The 6,246-nt window shown below is 35.8% G+C and overlaps 1 pseudogene; it reads right to left on the bottom strand.

The window, feature by feature from the left end:
- Positions 1 to 389: 389 nt before the first annotated feature.
- LOC123925696 lies at positions 390 to 5,970 on the bottom strand (annotated as a pseudogene).
- Between the last annotated feature and the right edge of the window lie 276 nt (positions 5,971 to 6,246).

Below are 6,246 nucleotides of genomic sequence, written 5' to 3'. Positions count from 1 at the left end.
GATGTGAGTAGAGTTTCATCTGGTTGGTCATAACTTTCACCTCATATGTAGGTCTTTCAGAAAAACATGAATACAAAAATAGCTTCGTGTTCTTCTCCTTGCTTTTCATAACTGTTCTGAGTTTAAAGGGATTCACCCAAAACAATCTCCTACAGGTCAGTGGAGCTTTTCTTCCCCATCCAAGCACACACCATACCCACCACCCCTCACCTTGCCTTTATCCAAATTCAAGTCAGTAAGGAAAACTGTTAGTCTCACATCTATGTTACACCTGGAGAAGTGGCTTGTCACACACACACTTCTCTGCTAGGAGGCAATGTTGGTACAGAAGTACAGTATTTCTAGTTTGTTGTTCCAAGTATGTACAACATGCAGCACTGCCATATCAGGTAAACATGTGCACAGGGGAAGATGAGGCGTGGGCTCATAGAAAGCAGTCACATGGAAATCAAAAGGACTTTCTCTTTCAGAGTTCCCCTATCTTTATTTGTAGAGGTTATCCAATAATTTCTTTAATTACATTGCATACTTCTGAGTCCCTTCGCGAGCTATTCTGTTGTACTTTTCTGTTTTGTAGATATGAGCAATCTCAGGCACTAAAGGTTCATCTGGATTGGGATCATACAACAGAGAACAGATGGACAAGAGTACTTTTGAAATAGTGTTGGAGACCACTGTGACTGGAGAATATCAAGACCAATGCTTCCATTACTGTTAATATTTGGATGATAAATTCTTTTTGTAAATGCAACCTCAGGTGGCTTGAAGGAGTAATCTGTTGGGAAATGAATTTTCAAGAAAAATACTCCACCCTGATAGGGACTGACATTCTTGTGGATTCTCTACAGAGCCATCTTAGGAGGCAGGCAGCAGTTGGCCCCAGGCAGGGATGGGGACAGAGGAGGGACTGGGAACAGGCGAGGGGGAGCGAGGCTGCCTCCGTGATGGTGGGTCAGCCACAGAAGATGGGGAGCTCGGGAGCGCGGGTCCGGCAAGATGGACTGAGGGCAGGGGCCCACTTGACTCCTGAGCCTGCCGCAGTGGTCACCGCATCACCCAGTGGCAGCCCCTTTATGTGCTGCCCTCCAACACGCCAGCTGCCTGTACCCAAGGCACCACTGCCAAAGCTACCGCTTCCACCTATTTTCACTGCCCCTGTCTCAGCCGCCACAGATCCCTCCGCCAGGAAGCAAGAGTCCAGGCCTTGGGCTTCTCTGGCGCCATTCAGTGGGACAGCCAGAGGGACTGCCTGTTGCAGGTGGATGGAGGGACACGCTGGCGAATGGGCGGGCAGCACCCCTGGGGTGGTAAAGCACTTTTGTATATATTATCTCAATGCAAAGAGGAGAAAAAAAAACAAAATACTGACATATGTAGTGGGGGATTTTTGTGACTCTAAACATTTCTTCCACTTATCATTAGTAAGGGATAAAGTGAAGGCAAACTCTGGATGTTTTTAAATAGTGTTTATTTCTGTAAGTGTATCCTACTGGAAGAATGGGGCCATAGGGTCTAATTCTCAGTCCCAGGGACTGTGGTTGCTTTGAAGTTCTCACAAACTTTTTCTTTTGACTGAATCATCTATTTTACTGCATAAAAACAGATTAAAAAAAAAAGATTACTGTCAGTATCAATTGAAAGGGTGGAGAACAGAAACATTCAGTGAATTTTTGCTGTTCATTGGGACATACCTTTATCAGCATATAACCCCCCTAAGACAGACCATGGAGACTAGATCAGGTCTGGGTGTAATGTGCTGAATTTTGGTGCAGAAATGAAGGGTAAAATATTTGTCTCCACGAGGACAGATCCATTACTGCACTTTTCAAAATGTCAAGATTACATTTGAAAAGTAGTTGCAATTTTCTCCCATTTCCTAAAGATAATTCTCTGCTTGTACTTCCCACATAAAAATCCATGACTTAATGAAAAATTTTTTTAACAGTATTAAGATAATAATCCCAACCTAACATGGCTTAGAGTACAGTTTATTTTTTTCTTAATATCTGGATTCCAGGGAATAAAAACATAACATTGTTGGTGATTTAGTAATATTTTGTCTTTTTGACCACTTCAGTTTTGTAGGAGGTCATAATTTATTTTAGAAGCTTTGTCAAATAAGGAATCACTTTTGGAATTATTAATCCATAAAAGAAGAAAACATATTCCTATATGTTTGAGATATTTCTATATAAAACAGCCTACCTCAGATAAATTGAATCTTGCTATATAAAAAAAAATGTACATTTGTGTATATTTGGTATACTTTACAAAGTCCTGATTATATATGCAATAGCAGTACAGCTAAACATTGCAGTATACTCTACAACTATTAAACCATCAAAGTTTATTGTGGTGCAAATGTTAAAAATACTAGTAGCTATTTAGAGTTAGATATTACATAGCGATGTTTAATGAGATGGAATGAATGAGAAATGCACAATAAAATTCTCAAATAATTTTAAGGAAAATTAATTTCAATTTATTAGAAATCTTAATGTAACAAATATTTTTAAAAGCCCAGGTAAGGGAATTCTGGTGGGTGGTCAGTTGTACAAAATCAGTAACTTTAAGCATTCAGTTAAAATTTCTGTCACCATGCTGGGGCGTGAGAGGACATATGGACAAGATTTCAAAGATTTAAGTAAATTTGCAGATGTCAACAGGTAATTTGCCTTTATATTGGACAATTATTTTTAGTCCATAAACCATTGATACAGAAAAATGGTACAAAAATTATGGCCTTTCCTTGCAGAAATTAAACAGTGTATCTTTGTAAGAAATGCTCAAACATAAAACATAATTTAGATTCAACTAAATATTATAAATATTACAATTTCTGTATGTTAAAAACAGGCATTTTCACATGGATCATCTTTTTTTCAAGATTTCATTGGTTTTTTTTGAGAAGGAGAGAGAGGGAGAGAGTGTGGGCACACAAGTGGGGTGGAGCAAGGTAGGGGCAGAGGGAGAAGGACAAGCCGACTCCCCACTGAGCTGGGAGCCAAATGCAGGGCTTGGTCCCAGGACCCTGAGATCCCACTTGCACTGAAGGCAGCCACTTTAAGAGAGTGAGCCACCCGGGCACCTCTTCATGTGGATTGTCTTACGTCATCTTCACAATGACCTTGTGGAGCAATTATTTCAATTTTAAAGATAAGCAGATTAGACTTAGAGAGTCTAAGGAACTTGTTCAGAATCTCAGCTGCTTGATGGTTGATGTGAACCTTAACTGAGCTCTTCTACCCCAATTATAGTGCTTTTTCCACTACCTACGCCAACTCAAATAATTAATAGCCTCATTTGGACATCTCAATAAATCTCTGATTTGTTCAGTAAATATCTACAAGATTTCTAGTATTTCTGATATTTCTGTGTTACATAGTGGAGATTGAAGAGTTACCTTGACGATCTCAAGTAAACTTTGTTCTTCTGTATGTTTTTAGTATGTTGTTTTTCTCTGGCTGTTTTCAAAACTTTCAAATTAAGCATAAATTTGACTGTACGTGCATAGGTGCTATTTTATTTGCATTTACTATGCTTGTGCTCTAATGAGCTTGAATTTGTACATTTATGTTTTTCACCAAATTAGAGAAATAAGCCACATTTTTTTATCCAATTTATTCTGTTCCTTTATTTATTTATTTATTTTTCTTTCCTGGTACTATCACTGCATATATGTTAGACCATCTTCAATTGTTGCCAGTTTTATGAGTCTGTTCATATTTTGCATTTAATTGTCTCTCTAATTTATTATTATCTATCTTAAAGTTCATTTACTTTATCTTCAATATGTTTTTAATACCGTTAGGTGAAATTTTTATTTCAGATTGTATTTTTCACTTTTTAATTTCTTTTTTATTTTTCTTTTGTAGCTTCTATTCCTTTGCTGAGATCTGTCTTTTTATTCATCTTCAATGTATTTCCATATCCATGAAGATAATTACAGTAGCTTCTTTAAAATCTGCTCTGATTCCAATATCTTGATCCATCTCTAGTTTTGTCTTCATTGATTGTCTTTTTCTTTGAGTGTGGCATTTTTCAGTTTCATTGAAATTTGTGTAATTTGGAAATGTGTTCTGTGTATGAATTATACATTGTAGAGATTCTGGATTAGGTTATATACTTTCAAAGAATATTGACTTTTTTTTTTTTTTTTGAGTGTTGAGGTTGACAGAACTCAAACTACAATTTTTTCCATGTGGTGCATGGCAATTTCAGCCAAATTAGGTATAATGCGGTGTTTCTTATCTTATCTCTTTTTTTAGAGACCCTCCCCCCCACTCCACTCTGCCCCCTCTTAATTTTTTCAGCTGTGTAATTGTCCCAGACTCTGCCCTTCGAGGTTCATCAGTCTAATAAAAAGGTCTTATCACTTTCATATTGTAATTGCACAACATTGCACTAATGGTGTCTGCCCTCAGTCTCTGAGTGGTAAAACTAGGAAGCTTACCTAGGATTATTCTCTTCTAGCAAGTGTTTACTTACCTGTGACATCTCTCTGCTTTGCTCAGTCTTCAGTGTCCTTAGATAATTGTTTTTCTTTACATATTACACTGTAGTTTATGGAATCATATAACATGTGATGTTTGTACCAGGCTTCTTTTACTTAGCATAATGCTTTAAAATTAATTTGCAATATTGCATATATAATAGATTATTCCCTTATGTTTATATTCTTTTACTATTGAGTAGTATTTTGTTGTGTGAATATGCCACAATGTGTTAATCCACTAACAATTTAATGAACACTTGGGTTATTTTTAGTTTGGGCTATTATGAATAAAGTTCTTTAAAAAATCAGACAGATGTGTGGAAATATAGTTTTATATTTTTTGAAATTACTTGGTCATGTGTAAGTGTTACATATACTTAAACTATCAATTTTTTTTTTCAAAAGCAATGACATTATTTTATATTCCCATCAATAATGTTTGAGATTTCCTGTAGATCCACGTTTTCACTTGGTATTATCAGTCTTTTAAACTTTAATTATTCTAGGGGAGCCTGGGTGGCTCAGTTGGTTAAGCGGCTGCCTTTGGCTCACGTCATGATCCCAGGATTCTGAGATTGAGCCCCCAGGGAGCCTGCTTCTCCCTCCACCTACTTCTGCTCTCCCTCTCTGTCAAATAAATAAATAAAATCATAAAAAAAACACTTTAATAATTCTAGCAATTATATAGTATTATCTCATTATTTAAATGTGCATTTCTCTAGTGACTAATGCTGTTGAACATATTTTTAAATGTTTATTTATCATCTGTATATTTTTATGTCTTTAAAATCTCCTGCTTAATTTAAATTTGGTTATTTTAATATTGTGTTGAAATGATTCTTTACATACTCTAGATACAAATCCTTTTTGTATCTATGGTTTGCAAATATTTCTCCCAAACTCTTTTTAGCCTTTTATTTTATTACCAGTGTATTTTTCAGAACAACAGTTTCTGATCTTGAAAGTGTTGAACTTGACAGTTTTTGAAAATACTTTGTGATTTTTTAAATTAAACTTTTATAGAGCAGGTTTAGGTTCATAGCAAAATTGAGCAATGGTACAGAGATTTCCCACATTCCATCCCTCCATCATTATAAGCATTTTTCCACAGAAGTGGTATATTTGTTACAATCCCTATACTGACACATAATTATCACCCAAACCCACCATTTACATTATGATTCTCTCCTGGGATTGCATATTCTATGATTTTGATAAAATGCATAGTATCCACCATTATACATATGTAGGTATACGCATATATCCACCATTATGGTATCATACAAAATAGTTTCAGAGCCTAAAATCATCTGTGTTCTGCTTATTTATCTTTCCCTCTACCCTCACTTATAGAAACCACTGATTTTTTTGCAGTAAACATTCTGGTGTCTGGATGTATCACAGTTTATTTGTCCATTCACCTTCTGAAGGGTATCTTGGTTGCTATCAATTCCGGTAAGTTGTTCTGTAGGCATTGCTTTAAGCTTGTTTGGGGGAAATACCAAGTTCTCTAAGGTATTTATTTTAGAAATATTTAGAAATATTTTATTTAGAAATATTTTTAATATTTCTTGCAAGGCAGGACTGCTGGCAATGAATTTCAGTAATTTTTGTTTGAGAAAGTATTTCTTCTTCACTTTTAAAATGTAATTTTGTAGGGCACAAAATTATAGATTGATGGGTATTTTCCCCTGAACACTTTAAATATTTCACTCCACTCTCTTGTTTGCATGATTTTCTGAGAAGTTGGA

The sequence above is a fragment of the Meles meles genome, chromosome 15 (assembly GCF_922984935.1).
Source record: "Meles meles chromosome 15, mMelMel3.1 paternal haplotype, whole genome shotgun sequence".
NCBI classification, from domain to species: domain Eukaryota; kingdom Metazoa; phylum Chordata; class Mammalia; order Carnivora; family Mustelidae; genus Meles; species Meles meles.
The sequence above is the reverse complement of the archived record's forward strand: the minus strand, read 5'-3'. Positions and strand labels throughout refer to the sequence as shown.